The sequence below is a fragment of the Pinus tabuliformis genome, chromosome 6 (assembly GCF_031772625.1).
Source record: "Pinus tabuliformis cultivar Carrire ecotype Pingquan chromosome 6, CPIR1, whole genome shotgun sequence".
Taxonomy (NCBI): Eukaryota; Viridiplantae; Streptophyta; class Pinopsida; order Pinales; family Pinaceae; genus Pinus; species Pinus tabuliformis.
In genome coordinates, this window is record NC_142292.1 from 1,091,989,178 (window position 1) to 1,092,005,211 (window position 16,034).

A 16,034-nucleotide genomic window follows, 5' to 3' on the forward strand; every position below is an offset into this window, starting at 1 on the left:
TCAACTGTTAGATTTTGGATCGATATGAATCTCATATGAATTTCTCTTTCAGTAGCAAATCATAAAGAGATTTATTTTTAATCAAATCTATCTCGTAGATGTCAAAACAACACATGTCATGTAGGCATAATATCTAAAAATTGTTTTATGAAATTTGTATAAAGGCTGTAAGCCGAGACCTGAGACATAAGTTTGGAATATTGAAGTTTATAGTCATTTTACTGTGAAGACATATATACTTTGTTTCAATTTAATATAAGCTACTTTTATCAATGCGCGCGTGAAGATTATGTGATTACCAGTTGACCTGCACTCACGGGAGGCCCCTCTGTCGAGCTGTGAGGTTTTGTTTTTAGTTTCATTTTGAATTGCTTATCTTTAGTATTCTAGTTTCTTTCAGAATTTGTTTCCATTATAGTTGCATGTTTGAAAATTCTCATTTTGATTGCAGATTACTCATAAACATAAAAGCATTAAAAAGATTTCAATTGTTGAATGCATCTTCTTTCTAGCACTTAATCATTTCATAGCTTAAATTGATTTCTTAATTATTGATAAAACACTCTTTAGAATATAAATACACACACACAAGTAATCATTCTCAAGTTGTAAAGGTTTTCATTTCATTTTATGCAAGTAGATCCTTTTATGGCAATTTCTCTTTCATGCAATTAATCTAGAATTGCTTTGCTGCAATTTAGCATAAGAGTTTCCTTTTGCAAGACAGTGTAGAATGCTTTGAATTCTCAGTATGAAATGGGTGAAACTTCAACAACAAAACAAAATGAAGAACATGAACAAAAAATTGAAGAAAATCTAAAGCAAGAGATATATGAGTTGGAGGTTCTTAACAAATATTTAATTCAGGAAAGGGAAGAAAAAAAAGTTCAAAATGAGATACTCAGAACCCAAAATGATAACATACTTCTACAACTCTGTCATTGGTATAAAAAGAATAAGAAACTTAAGGTTCAAAACAAGTTTCTCAAGAAAAAAATCAAAGGACTACAGAGCATAATTCTGATGAAGAAACCAAGGGCCACTTTCAACATTAAAAAGAAGAAAGCAAGCACTAGTATGGATGTGCTTGCATAGGCTTTAGAGATCATTCACTAAAAGGGAAAAGAAGAGACAATTTTGAATTTTTGGTGCATGAGGACATGAAAAACCTTTACTGCGGGGGAATGTTGAAGTCTGGAATCATTTTTTTTTACTATCCTTTTTTCCCTCTTTTTTTTTTGTAATGCTTGGCAGGACCGTCCATTTTCTATTATATATATAAGGAAAATTTACACCACACAGATTTACCCGGTGGCCTCAACTCGCCCCGAGGGGAAACCGAGTCTGTTGGCCATCGGTCAGCATTATACGCCATCCAAAAACAAAATTGCTTCAGTCTTTCTAACAAGGCTAAGTAGGTCTCAGTATCATGTCCAAATACCATATAACTTCTAGCATAAACAACAGGAAATTTAAATGCTATCCGCATAAACAAAAACTAAGCATAGAGGAACTAATCCTTCTTGAAATTCTGCTCGTCAGAGTCTGAGGCAATAGGAGCGGGATCTTCAGCAGTTGCCTCTGGCATACCAAATAGCTCCATGATGCAAGGGGGTCGATACGATCCATTTTGATATCCTGTGTGTGAAACTGAAAGAGGATTTTCTCCATGTATTTTTTGTAATTGGGCAGGCCCTGTAGTGCGACTCTTGTATTCCTTATGATCATCCTCCAGATTTCTATCTCGTCATCCGGTTCCATCTCCTATTTTATCTCTGCTTCCCAGTCATCAATCAACTTTTGGATACCTTCGTATGTTTCATCCCTATATGTCGCAACTGCTTCTGCTATGAGGTGCTCAGTAGGCTTGCGGCCCCTACGGCCTTCCATCGGGTTGGGTCTTTTACTATCCTTTTTTCCCTCTTATTTCACCTTCTTATCACCATTTTATAGAAAAATCAACGTGTTTAAGGTAAAGGTCAACTCTCAAAAAGGTATTCATCATCCATAATTAGAATCTCTGTTTATTAGTGAATTATAATGAAAATATTCTTACAATCATGAAATTACAAACAGTCTGCAGCTAATATTAGTTTCCGCAGTAATGTTCATTATTTGACATGTTGCAACACTTCAAATAAGGGATGAAGACTACCTGGAGATGAAAATTTCCCACCATATGGATAACCACCTATCAACACAACTTGGCAAGCTACGAGGACTAAGCGATCTGGAAGTCAAACTTGGAGTCAAACTGTTATGAATCGCCTTAGAATTCAGCCTCTTTGAGTGGGCAACCTCCTTTACATTACAAAAATGAACATTCTTGGATGATACAAATGAAAATACCTCCTTTCTATATATAGGAGTCTGAGGAGTCATAATATAATCAGAGCCGACATAACAATAATAATGTAAGGGCACAATAATAACAATAGTGGGCTTCTATGGGGCACAATAGTAACAATATGGGGACTACATGGGTACAACAATATAATGAGGGGGTTGTATTAATAACAATAAGGGGTTACACTAGTAGTATAGGGGCCTAACATGCCCCTCTCCTTCAAAAAGTGTTGTCATCAATGCTTGAGTAGTTCTTGATGCTTCTGTATAAAATTCTTGTCCTTCCATGTGGAAACTTCAGCAGGTAAGTTCTTCCACTTGATGAGATACTCTAAAATTGATCGATTTCGTAGCTGCCAGGTTCTTGTTTCTATGATTGTTCCAGGTTCCAATATGATTTTTCCTTCCTCTTCAAGTTCTGGCCATATTGTTTGAATTGGGATATTTCAGAAATTTTGAATGAGTGCCCACACTTCTTCGTCCTTCTTCCATTCATCCCTTACTTTATTTATCCAATTTGGTTGGATAATAGAAATAGCAAAAAACAATGCTTCCACATCCTCATCCTTTGTTGAGAGTGCATCTGCAACAAAATTTTGCTTCCCTTTCCTATAGATGATGTCAAAGTCACAACCCAACATATTTGTGACCCATTTTTTCTGTTCTTCTAAATATAATAGTTGTTCTAAAAAGTATGTAAGACTATCATGATCCATTTTTATCTTGAAGTGTCTTCCCATTTAGTAAGGTCGCCATTTCTTAAGTGCATGTAGTATTGCCAACATTTCATTCTCATAAATAGCTTGTTTGAGATGTAGCAATAAAAATACCCAATCACATACATCAAAACATTTTTCACTACGATGTTGATCTACCTGTTGTTTCATTCGATTTTTCACTAAAGTGGCGTTATCCTTTAAAAGTTGGAGAACTTGTTGTTGATGCTCGATGTGATCTTTCATTGCTTGAACCTTTTTATTCTTGATATGTCCTTCTATCTTAAGAGTTTGAGGAGTGGTAATTTCTTCCAATGCTTTACAAGATATGGTCGGATTCATTTCCTAATGCTCGATGTGATCTTTCTCTTCTTGAACAATTTTTTTCTTGATATGTCCTTCTATCTAGATAGTTTAGGGAGTGGTAATTCCGGCCAATGCATTACAAGATATGTTTGGATTCATTTCTTCTTTCTTGTTGTGATCTTTTACTTCTTGAACCTTTTTCTTCTTGATATGTCCTTCTATCTTGAGAGTTTGAGGAGTGGTAATTCTTGCCAATGCTTTACAAGATATGGTCGGATTCATTTCTTCTTTCTCTGGGGTTGGTTCCAGGTGTATATCCTCTTCTTTTGATGTTTCTTGATCCTTTTCTTCCTCCTCTTCATAATGTATGTAAAATAATTTCTTCTCAACACACTTATGATCTTTAGTGCATTTGCTATCACAATTGTAACAAAGCCCTTTTTCTCTTTTTTCTTCCAATTGTTGTGGTGTAACCCTTGTAGGTTGTGGAAGGCTAGGAGTAACAACACTTCCATCTTTATAGTTGTGAGGGGTAGACTTCCTTGTTGCCATAATTTTGCTTTCCACTTTGTAAAAAAGCCCTTCATCTCTTTTTTCTTCCAATTGTTTTGGTGTTGCTCTAAAGAAGGTGTTGTTCTTTGTATCCTCATAATGTGCTATCATTTCCTTCATGAAAATTGACCATGTAACAAGTTGTTTACGAGAACAAAGCCCTTTATACCATAAAAATTGATTTGGTTCTAAATAATTAGATGCAATACATACCTTTTGTAAAAGTGGTACACCATGTAGATCAAAATATTTCTCCATCTGTAGTATCCAATCTACCGGATCCTTGCCATCAAACTTCCTCATCTCACTTTTTCTTGATTTTAGGAGCTTGATCTTGAAACGACTGTAACTCTATAATTTCGGATCTTCAAATTTTGAAATCGTGACTTGCAGTAGCCCTCTATGTCCTCTTTCCAATGCCACCAGTCTGATCCAAATTAGATTCTCCAAGGAAGAGTTATGCCAAACCTCCCACGAAGACCTGATTATAGACTAGTTCAGTAGAGCGAAATTGTACGATGTGCCACGTGTCACCTTTTCGACCTTTGGATATGAAAAATGTATACAAGAAACTATAGTCCGTCCTCGTTCTGCACCTTCTTACGAAATTTCAATCTGATGCTCAAAAAAAAGGTTATGACTATTTTCCCCAGGTCACCTGTTTGTAATGTAATTCGAGAGTCTGCAAAAAGTCCAACTTCCTCAGAGCATATCTCCACAAATGTAGCGCAAAAATCTCTGAAAGTCAGACCCAAGGCTTAGAATGATTTCAACCCAAATGGGTTTTCTTTTTAGCATCTGAAACATTGCAGAAAACAAGTTATAGCGCAAATACCACGATGACCTGTTTGGAGCAGTGAAACCCTAGAATCCAAAGCTCTGATACCGAATGTTATGAAACCAACTCACAAAAAGATAGAAAATATAGTTGAACGGCTTAGAATTCAGCCTCTTCGAGGGGGCAACCTCCTTTGCATTACACAAATGAACAATTCTTGGATGATACAAATGACAAGACCTAATTTCTATATATAGGAGTCTAAGGGGTCATAATATAATCAGAGCCAACATAACAATAATAATGTAAGGGCACAATAATAACAATAGTGGGCTTCTATGGGGCACAATAGTAACAATATGGGGACTACATGGGTACAACATGTTAGAGTCGGTCTTTACATCCCTCCGTCAGAGATCATTTCTCTTATTGCATTTCATTTTTTAGGTGTCTCATACAGTTCATTCATCTGCATTCCATTAGGTGCATGCCATAATCTAACGGAAGGGCCTTGTCACTCATTCCCCTCATGTTATCTACCTGCTGGCTCATGTGTGTTACTTTAAAAAAAAAAAAACATATATAGTCTTTTATCTTGAAAATTGCAAAAGTTGTCTTTAGGGATTCATGGTCACTTAGGTCTAGGGTTTTATTAGGGTTTCGTCAAAAAAAGTGTCAGAGTGTTCAATAGTTGCCAGCAGGCCATGAGGATGTTTCAACATTAATAAGTTTCATCGCCAAGTGTTCGCAAATGTGTTTTTCCTAAAAAACAGAGTATTTAGCATTTATTGTACAAAATCATGAAAGTTTTTGTTTTCCTCATTGTAAATTCATTCATCTGCACCCTGGTTTCTTTCCTTAGCCTAGAAGCTCCAACACCTGCAAAAACAAGCAAGCTCAGGTCATTAAATTCATCACAAAGTGAAAAAGGAGTGAAAAATGTCCAAAAACAGAGTTTGTAAAATGAAGTCAAATACAAAACATTATAAAAGTGGGTATCATAAGCCAAGATTTCAAAAGCTCTTTATTTATAAGTGATTCCTTCATGTGATAATATCATTTGCAAAAGAGAAGCAAGATAGAGCAAATTGGGTGAGTGAGTGTGAGCATTGGGCGAAAATATTTGTAAGAAGACCGGCGCGGCGCACTGAGCAGGAGGCGTGGTGCATTGGTGAGGCGCGGCGCACTGGGCTTCAGAACACAGTGTATTTTTGCACGGGCATGGCGCATTGGTGGGGCATGGCGCACTGGGTATGCTACGCGGCGCATACAGTCAGAGGACCCGAAAATCACCAAAATGACCTCCAATCGCCAAAATCGCACGAGTTCACCTTGTTCCAAGTAGGTTGAGCTTCACCTCTACTGTTTATCCAAGTTTGGTGTTGATGTTATGATGGTTGATGTGGTGAGTGTTTAAAAACAATCAAACCCTATCATTTCAAATTCCTCAAACAAAAATTGCTGCCTAGGGTTTTGAAAATCTATTTTGCTACCAATTCATCTTCCCTCCATCATTCCCTTACCCCATTTTTCCCTGTTTCATGGTTCCCTAAGTTCCCCTACCCCCTAAATTCACTAATCCACTATCCCAACTTCCCTTTCCAAAATTTCCTATTATAAAATCCTAAACCCTAATCCTATACAAAAACCCATAACATCCCTTTTTTCCCTAGCTAACTCTGTCCCAACAATCCAAAATTTCCCATTATTTTTCCCTCTCCTAACAGTCCCTTGTTTCACTGTTTCCCTTGGTAACAGAGGTCAAACAATCTTCAAAGGCAGTCCAAACACAGTTTGACATATTATCACCTATTTCTTCAAGGTAGTTTGTTCACCAGCAGTTATGGCATCAGATCCTTCATATGATTATGAAGAGGAGACCCAAAGTGATTCACCCACGGAGGGACATGCACCCCGGAGGCATCATAGAGGTGGCAGACATATCAGAGAAGAACCCACCACTCTTACCGAGTTGCAGGCCTGTCCTCTTGCCATGTTTTGTTTCCAGCATCAGTCATGCTATGAATTTTGTGAGAAGGTTGCTCATATTCAGTATCATCGTGAGTTGGCCCGCTTATTTGTGTTGCATTTGCATGGTGATCAAGCCACTCTTTCTGGTGTTACTTTCACATTAACACCAGAAACCATTTCATTGGCAACCGACATACCAAACATTGGAGAACCATGGAATAAGAGATAGAAGATTGATCGGCAACACTATGAACCATACATCAAACCTGGTTTTTTGAGGCAGCTTAAGAGAGTGTTTCCTTTTCAGTTTCTCAAGGATGAGTATGCTCCTTTAATGAAACTCATCATACCTGTGAGGGCCGGTTCTCCCGCTTGTATGCTTATCACATCAGGCTGCTGATGCATTTCACTCAGGTACGGATGATGAACATTCCTTATTTCATATGCTGAAACATAGAAAGGATGACCACCCTTGTGCAGCACAAGACCCCTCAGCAGTAGCTTAACAATGTTTATCATTTTTCTCTCATCAAGATTGTGGTTGTTCATCAGCTTGGATTACAGGGCATCACTTGGGATGACTTCATCTCACGTGAGTTTTTCAGAGCTTCACAGGGACCATCAGAGGTTAAGCATGAGACAGGTGGACCTTCTCATCAGTATGAGGGCCATGAGACCGCTAGTGCGCCGATGTTCATCTCTTATCAGAGAGGCATTGGACGGTTGTTTGCAGCAGTGAAGTGAGTGTTATATCCACCCGAGGTGGAAGGGGCCTCGCTTCCTCCATCAACACAGTAGGTTCAAGACTGAGGCAAGAGGCCTCTGCAGGAGGAAGGACCATCAGGTGAGCGAGAGACTGTTTTCATCCTCATTGAGGGTGATGATACTGATATGGGTCCACCGAGTGCAAAACTTAGAGAGATCATTCAGGAGAAGCAGGCGGACATTGATGCCTTATCCACCAACTTGGATAGAGCCCAGTGGACTTTACAGTATTCGGAGCAGAGGAAAAAGCAGCTTTAGGATCAATAGGTGGTGATGGAGTTACAGAACATTCGGCAAAACCGCTAAAGTGCCCGAAGGAGGAGGATCGAATTCACTTCCTTGGAGCAAGAGATCAATGCTGATAGGGAGTCATGGCTCGAGAGAGTCAATATCCACTTGGAGAGGAAGCTGAAGAAGGCAATAAATGAGAAGAATATGCTTAGAAACTTGTCATATCATTACTTGTCCCCAAACTTGGTGTGCCAAGCAAGAATCAGGAATTTGAAAGCAAAGCTAAAGAGAGCATCAAAGAGGCAAAAAGAGGATGAAGGACTTCAAATCTTGGTTGAGGCTTCCTTGGCCAATCACAGCACTTGATAGAGATGACTCAGCCAAAATTTCAAGAAATTTGGAGCAATTTTTGTATTTTTGAAAATTTTTGGCACAAAAAACAGAGTTTGCCTCCCTATGCGCCGCGTCACGTGGCGCTCGCTTTCGTTAGGGGGCTCTAAATCACAAAAACTTTGAATTTTTGGATTTGGCATGCAAAATTACACTTGTATACCTATGTCCAAGAAATTTGGGCAGGTTTTGGGCCCTCAAAAGGTCAAAAAACACTCAAAAATTACCTCACTGCCCCTATTTTGACACATAGGAAGCAGTGTTGGGAGAATGGACTTTTGGGGGGCAAATGGAGGCCAAATTGAAAAATTCCACTTGGGTTGGAAAGTAGTTAGGTAGAAATTTCCAGAAAGAACACCTGGAGCTAATTTGGACATCGGGAAGGCCTCCAAAAGTGGGTCCAAACAAGTGCTATGCATAGAGAATCAGGCGCTACGCATAGAGGAAAAAGTGCTAATTTGACCAAGTTTTGCTCTGTTTTTCGCCCAGTTTCGCCTAGTTTGACTTTTTCACTTTCCTAATGGCAAATTTATGATGTAATTTGATGAAAATTGATGGATTATGATGTAAATATGTTTGATTTTCACTTGTAGAGGTAGATTCATCAGTTTAGAGGTTGTTTCAAACTGAATGAATCAGTTCCCTTGTTTTTAGAGGCATGCTGTTATCTTGCCTAGTTTCAAGTTCTTAGTTTAGAATCAGTTGGATCAGCTCCTAAACTCATGAGCTAGACCCATAGAGGAAAGGATGAGCTATGTTTGTCTATATTATGTTGTTTTTCAGTCATTAGCATGGTTTGACACTTGGGATTGCTTGGACTCCATTGTACATCTTATTTCTGCATTTTGGCAAAGGAAAGACCAATGTTTTGCAGCACTTGTTGGGATCCTTGTGGCTCTATGTTTTGATGGTGTTTTTCTTCATGTAGTTGTAAGTTCATTGATGTTTTATGTATGCCATTTCCCTTCTCTCTGCTTCTGAAATTAAACAAATTGAGTGACAAAGGTAGAATTCATTAGCTTGTTGTGCTCTGCCATTTAGTTTTGTTTAATGTTCAATGTTTTCTTCAGTTTCAAGAGGATTCTTGCAGCTTCTTGCCCTCTTCAGCTCCTCAACGGTCTTTTCCATCCATTCATTTAATTTAAAGCATCAAAACTACTGCCTACCTTGCCCCAACTGGAACTCTGCAAAAATTTGGCCTCATCCCTGGACCCAAATTTGCCTTTCCCTTTTTCCAACAAAAAACCCCCAAAAATCAAATCAAATCCTTGCACTTCATACCTAGCCTAAAATTAGAAGATATTTTAGTCATCTTAGATCCCATTGAGTATATTTTGCTGAGATTGACCCGGAGAGAGCCTTCTCCTGCCCTTGTAGGGCTAGCTGCGAGGCTCAACGTGGTTTGATGTGGACCTAGAAGCTTACCTTTTCAGCCTGAGGTAAATCTAGGCTCTAACATAGTGGCGAATCTACAGGGGATGAAAATGGTTTGGTTGTTGTTGTCATTTGTTTTATAAGCTACAGATAGAGCCTGAAGTTATGCCAGGTAGCCTTCGAAACGCTCTTGCTTTGCATTAGCGAAAGTAGATAAACGCTGCTTTAGTCAATCTCCGGTCTAGTCTTATAAACGGAAACATATGACTTGCAAATTTGCTTAGTAAAATGTAATCAAGTTTAGATCTGATTGTTGATGGTGGACAATGATCAAACATCGAAAGGCTGAAATCATTCACCTGACAACTCCAGTGTCAAAGAATCCCAAGGTTCAAATTTTTTTATGGCGACTCTACCCTTCAAAAAATTAGTAGCCTGAAGAATTTCTTGGTGAATTCATTGTTATCAAAATGGTTTCGCTGGATTGAAGGTATGCTCCCATGAGCCGAGATCACATTCCAGGTTTTCCAAATAAAATTCCTAAGGTAGATTGGCAAAGGAATTTGCCTACGTTTAAAGATGATGATAGGAAGGATGCTGCTTTACATATGGTTAGATTTCACATGCATATTCGCAAGTTGAAGGTTGATTTTCCTGAAGATTTCTTGATGAAGATATTCATGGCCACTCTGGAAGGTGAAGCCTGATCTTGGTATGAAAGTTTGCTGCCTGCTTGTATTTACTGTTTGAAAGATTTTCATACATGTTCTTTGAAAGGTATAAAGAATCTTATCCATCATTAAATATAGTTTAGAACTGTTGCAAACATGCTTATAGTTTTATTGAAAATCTTGAGAAAGTTTATGAAGATGATGACTTCATGGATGATGAGATCATGGAAGCCCTGTATGAAAATCCATTTCAATAGCATAACGAGAGTGATACTTATCAAGATGATCAAGAAAATTTGCAGTAGGATCAAGATCTTAGTACGGTGGAAGATGATGAAAGAGAAGGTTTTATTTTAGATCTGTCTATAGAAGAAGACAACATGCAGGAAAGTCAAGTTTCAATCTCAGAATATGATAAAGTCAAGTCGGTTAATTCAGATTTAGATTCAGATCATGATGATGAGGAAGATTCAGGTCGTGATGATGAGGAAATCATTGAAACCAGTCACTTTGTTACACAAGATCATAATCAGCATATAGTAGGTTTTTCTTTGCTTGAAGATGAAGGAATTTTGCATCTTGATAGTCAACAGGAAACACATGAAATGAATCAGCAGTATGAGGAAAATTTGTATACTCCTTTGCTTGAAATTAATGAAGACAATCACTGTTTGAGCAAAAGAAAACAAAAAGTATTATCTCCTCTGTCTGAAGATGAGATAGATCAACTCTTGAAAGGTCATGTTACAGCTCAAGTTAACACAGATCTACAGTGTGCACATGGTCAAGAAGGTGATGGTGGAACTTCTTCCTCTTTTGAAAATGATGAAAGTCTTGTAATTAGCTTTATAGATTAGCAAACAGATAATATTTTCTTTCATGAAGATGATAAGGCTGTCATGTTTGATGATATTGAAGATTGTTTTCTATTTAAGAATGACCTATACCATGAAGTTGAGGAATATGAGCTTGAGAGAGACAATATGCCAGAATTTCTCACGGTCAAGGAATTTACAGCTAACACTCAGATGGCAGAATCTTATACCTCTCTGTGCCTTCCTATCACTCAGCAACCAGTGGTTCTTTTAGATCAGAATGAAGGGAGTACTTATATTTTTGCTGCTGGATCTCAAGACAAAATAGTGCTTTAGGATTATCAAGATCCCTTTGGCATTCTTTTGCAAGCATTAGAGAAGATAAATGTTTCCTGGTTCGTTATCATAAGCCTTGGTTTCAGTGGTTATTGTGAGTTGCCTACATGTACATCGTTCTGCCTGCTCGGGGAAAGTGAGAACAAAATTTCATTGAGTAGCCATTTGTTGGATTAGTTACATTGGAAGGCTCACTACACATGATTGTACATATTTCATTAGTAGGCAGGTGGTTGTCATCAGGATTTGAAGTTATCAAATCTCAATGTTTTGCTGCCATTTAAAAGCTTTGTAAGTACTTGTTTCAGTTAAGTCAGTCTTGAGTCATTTTTTGTTTCAGTCAGTTTAAAGATAGTTTCAGCTGAGTGTCCAGTTTCAACTTTTCAGAGTCTTGTTTCAGTTTTGGATTAGTCAGTTCAACTATGAGTCTTGAGTCAAAATTTCATAGTAATTGGTTTTTGGGTGTTTTGAAGTTATTGACTCCATAGCCCAATGGACGAAGGCACTGTCTATCTCTTCCAGAGATCTGCCGTTCTTGGCACCTCCCAGGAGCTACCATCCCCATTGGAGCCAATGTTAAAGTCGGTCTTTACATTCCTCTGTCAGAGATCATTTCTCTTATTGCATTTCATTTTTTAGGTGTCTCATACAGTTCATTCATCTGCATTCCGTTAGGGGCATGCCATAATCTGAAGGAAGGGCCTTGTCACTCATTCCCCTCATGTTATCTACCTGTTGGCTCATGTGTGTTCACTAACAAAAAAAAAAAAAAACATATACAGTCTTTTATCTTGAAAATTGCAAAAGTTGTCTTTAGGGTTTCATGGTCACTTAGGTCTAGGGTTTTATTAGGGTTTCGTCAAAAAATGTGTCAGAGTGTTCAATAATTTCCAGCAGGCCATGAGGATGTTTCAACATCAATAAATTTCATCGCCAAGTGTTCGCAAATGTGTTTTTCCTCAAAACTCTGTTTTGAGGAAAAAAACAGAGTATTTAGCATTTATTGTACAAAATCATGAAAGTTTTTGTTTTCCTCATTGTAAATTCATTCATCTACACCCTGGTTTCTTTCCTTAGCCTAGAAGCTCCAACACCTGCAAAAACAAGCAAGCTTAGGTCATTAAATTCATCACAAAGTGAAAAAGCAGTGAAAAATGTCCAAAAACAGAGTTTGTAAAATGAAGTCAAATACAAAACATTATAAAAGTGGGTATCATAAGCCAAGATTTCAAAAGCTCTTTGTTTATAAGTGATTCCTTCATGTGATAAGCTCATTTTCAAAAGAGAAGAAAGATAGAGCAAATTGGGTGAGTGAGTGTGAGCATTGGGCGAAAATCTTTGTAAGAAAACCGGTGCGACGCACTGAGCAGGAGGCGCGGTGCATTGGTGAGGCGTGGCACACTGGGCTTCAAAACACAATGTATTTTTGCACGGGCGCGACGCATTGGTGGGGCGCGGCGCACTGGGTAAGCTATGCGGCGCATACAGTAAGAGGACCCGAAAATCACCAGAACGACCTCTAATCCCCAAAATCGCACAAGTTCACCTTGTTCCAAGTAGGTTGAGCTTCACCTATGCTGTTTATCCAAGTTTGGTGTTGATGTTATGATGCTAGATGTGGTGATTGTTTAAAAACAATAAAACCCTATCATTTCAAATTCCTCAAACAAAAATTGCTGCCTAGGGTTTTGAAAATCTATTTTGCTACCAATTCATCTTCCCTCCATCATTCCCTTACCCCATTTTTCCCTGTTTCATGGTTCCCTAAGTTCCCCTACCCCCTAAATTCACTAATCCACTATCCCAACTTCCCTTTCCCAAATTTCCTATTATAAAATCCTAAACCCTAATCCTATACAAAAACCCATAACAACCCTTTTTCCCTAGCTAACTTTGTCCCAACAATCCCAAATTTCCCATTATTTTTCCCTGTCCTAACAGTCCCTTGTTTCACTGTTTTCCCTTGGTAGCAGAGGTCAGAAAATCTTCAAAGGCAGTCCAAACACAGTTTGACATATCAGCACCTATTTCTTCAAGTGATCCAGATTTAAACAGGAACACAACAAATTACGGAGATAACCATATACACAAAGATGCAGCGGAAATAATACTTCATTTCATTAATGGAAAATACTGAAATATGCTTACAACCAGAAATGGAAATAAACCAGCTAGGGCGATGGTAGCTTATCTCTGAGAAGAGATGTGGTGGCTACATGCCTCTGAACTGTGTTACAATGAGGCTCAAAGGCCTATTTATTGTTGAGAAACAATGGAAAACCCTTAACATTCCAAAACCAAACCCTAGAAGATGAAACGCCAAACTGTGGGCCCCGTTTGGGTAAATTGGTACACCAACTTCCCAGGGTCGTAACTTTGGCATACGATCTCTGTTTGACGCGTACAATAGCTCGTTAGAAAGATCTATCCGAGCACTGCCACTTTGGGAGGCAACATGGGTCCATGGACCCATGTTGCCCCAGATTTCCCAAAAAACGTCGTTTAGGGCCTCAAAACGGCTCCGGAAGTTCAGGACCCGAAAAACTGCTAAAAATAGTAAGTTGTGCTACAATTAAGGAAAATGAAAATGCTGAGAGAAACAATGGTGGGGGTCCAGTGGACTTGGCAGGTGGCCACCAATATCCACCTGGATCACTCCTCCCCCCTTAGGAAGCAATGGTCCCCATTGCGTTGAGTTCCTCCATGAGATGAGGAAACTTTTGCTGAACTTGTTCCCTAGTGAGCCACTTGCCCTGCTGAAGGAGTTGGCCTGCTTTGACAACTCGATATAGTTGGATATTCTGTTGGCGAGTGTTCTTGATCTGTGTGTCCATGATCCGATCAGTTGCAGCTTGTTCCATGCAATCTGGATTTAATTCTGTGGTTGTGAGCTGTTCTGCAATGTCGGATGTGTCTAGCAATGGTGGAAAGTATGGCTGAAGGCGGTCCACATTGAACACCGGGTGCAGGCCAAGGAATGGGGGAATGCTGAGTTCAAATGCATTGTCTCCCATAGCCTTAGTAATGGTGTAAGGACCATATCGGAGTGGTCTCAGTTTCCGATAGGCTCCAGTAAGGCGTTCCTTTTGCAAATGCAACCAGACTTTGTCGCCCACCTAAAACTTGTGTGGCACCCGATGTTGATCATGTCGCTGATTGTACTTGGCATTTGATTTCTCCAGAATGTCATGGACCTACTGGTGAATATGTTGGATGCGCTCAATGAAGCTGGTGGCCTTATCTGTTTCGAACTGGACATGAGCTGAATTTATGTGAGTAGCTGCAAGTGGTATGGCCACATCAATGGGGCATAGTGGCTGGAATCCCAAACCCACCTGAAAAGGGCTATGGCTAGTGGAGCTGTGAAGAGCTCGGTTGTAGCTGTGCTGAACATAGGGGAGGCTCTCGTCCCATGTGCGTGGATGATTTGAGTTATACATGCGCAGAATGTGCACAATCATCCTATTGACAACCTCTGTCTGGCCATCAGTTTGAGGATGGAAGGCTGTGGACTTCGTGAGTTTGGTGTCCAGCATTGACCAGACTGGACCAAAATGTGCTGAGAAACCGACTGTCTCGATCTGAGATGATAGACTGTGGGATCCCAAAGTGCACCCACACTCGTTCAAAGAAGAGTTTAGCAGTGGCTTCTGCTGTGATATTCTTCTTGCAGGCCGCCATAATGGCCATCTTCGAGAACCTGTCGACGACCACAAAAACACAGTCATTTCCATGCTTAGTGGAAGGAAGGCCTAACATGTAATCCATGGAGATGGATTCCCAAGGTCGACTAGGGGTAGGAAACGGGGTATAGAGGCCGTGCTTCTTGATGGTCGGTTTGGCAATGGCACAGGCAGTACATGATCTGATGTACTTCCCAACATCCTGTCGAAGATTCGGCCAATAGAAATAATTTTGCAGTACTGCCACTGTTTTCTCGACCCCGAAATGCCCAGCAGCTCGACTGTAGTGTGCTTCCCAAATCATCTTGGCACGCTCGCTTGAAGGAACACAAAGGTGACCCAGGTGGCATAACAGGGCATCCTGGAGGTGAAAATCTGGAACATGCCGACCCTCCAAGAGTGTCTGGTATGTGTGGCCGAATTCTGGGTCGCTTTTGTAGAGAAGTGGCCAATCAGAAGTCTCGTGCCCACAAGAGTTGAGCACGGTGGTTAACGCCATGATCGGTGGTCGACTGAGGCAATCTGCAACATTATTGGTGCTGCCTTTCTTATACTTGATATTCAAGTGGAACTGTTGCAGGTATGTAGACCACTTCTGATGGCGATCATTCTGCAATTTCCCTTGGTCTGTATGAACTGCAGGGGTCGGTGGTCTGTGTGGATGACTGTTTCCTTCCCCAAAATGTAATGCTTCCATTGTCGACAGGCCTGTACAATGGAATACATCTCTTTATCATAAGTGGGGTACTTCCTGACTGTGTCTGAAAGTGTTTCACTGTGATATGCCACTAGATGTCCCTGTTGAGTAAGGACTGCCCCAATAGCATAGTCAGAGGCATCTGTCTCGACCTCAAATGGTTGTTGTAAATCTGGTAACGCGAGCACTGGTGCCGTGCAGAGGCGATCCTTCAACTCCATGAATGCCTTCTGTTGAGATTCAGACCAAAAGAATTTTGCTCTCGCCCCTCCCTTGGTGACTTGACTCAAGGGCCAAGTAATATGAGAAAACCCCAACACGAACCTGCGGTAGAAGTTGGCAAGACCTAGAAAGCTGCGGAGCTCTGTTAGAGTGGTTGGAGATGGCCAATCTCGAATGAATT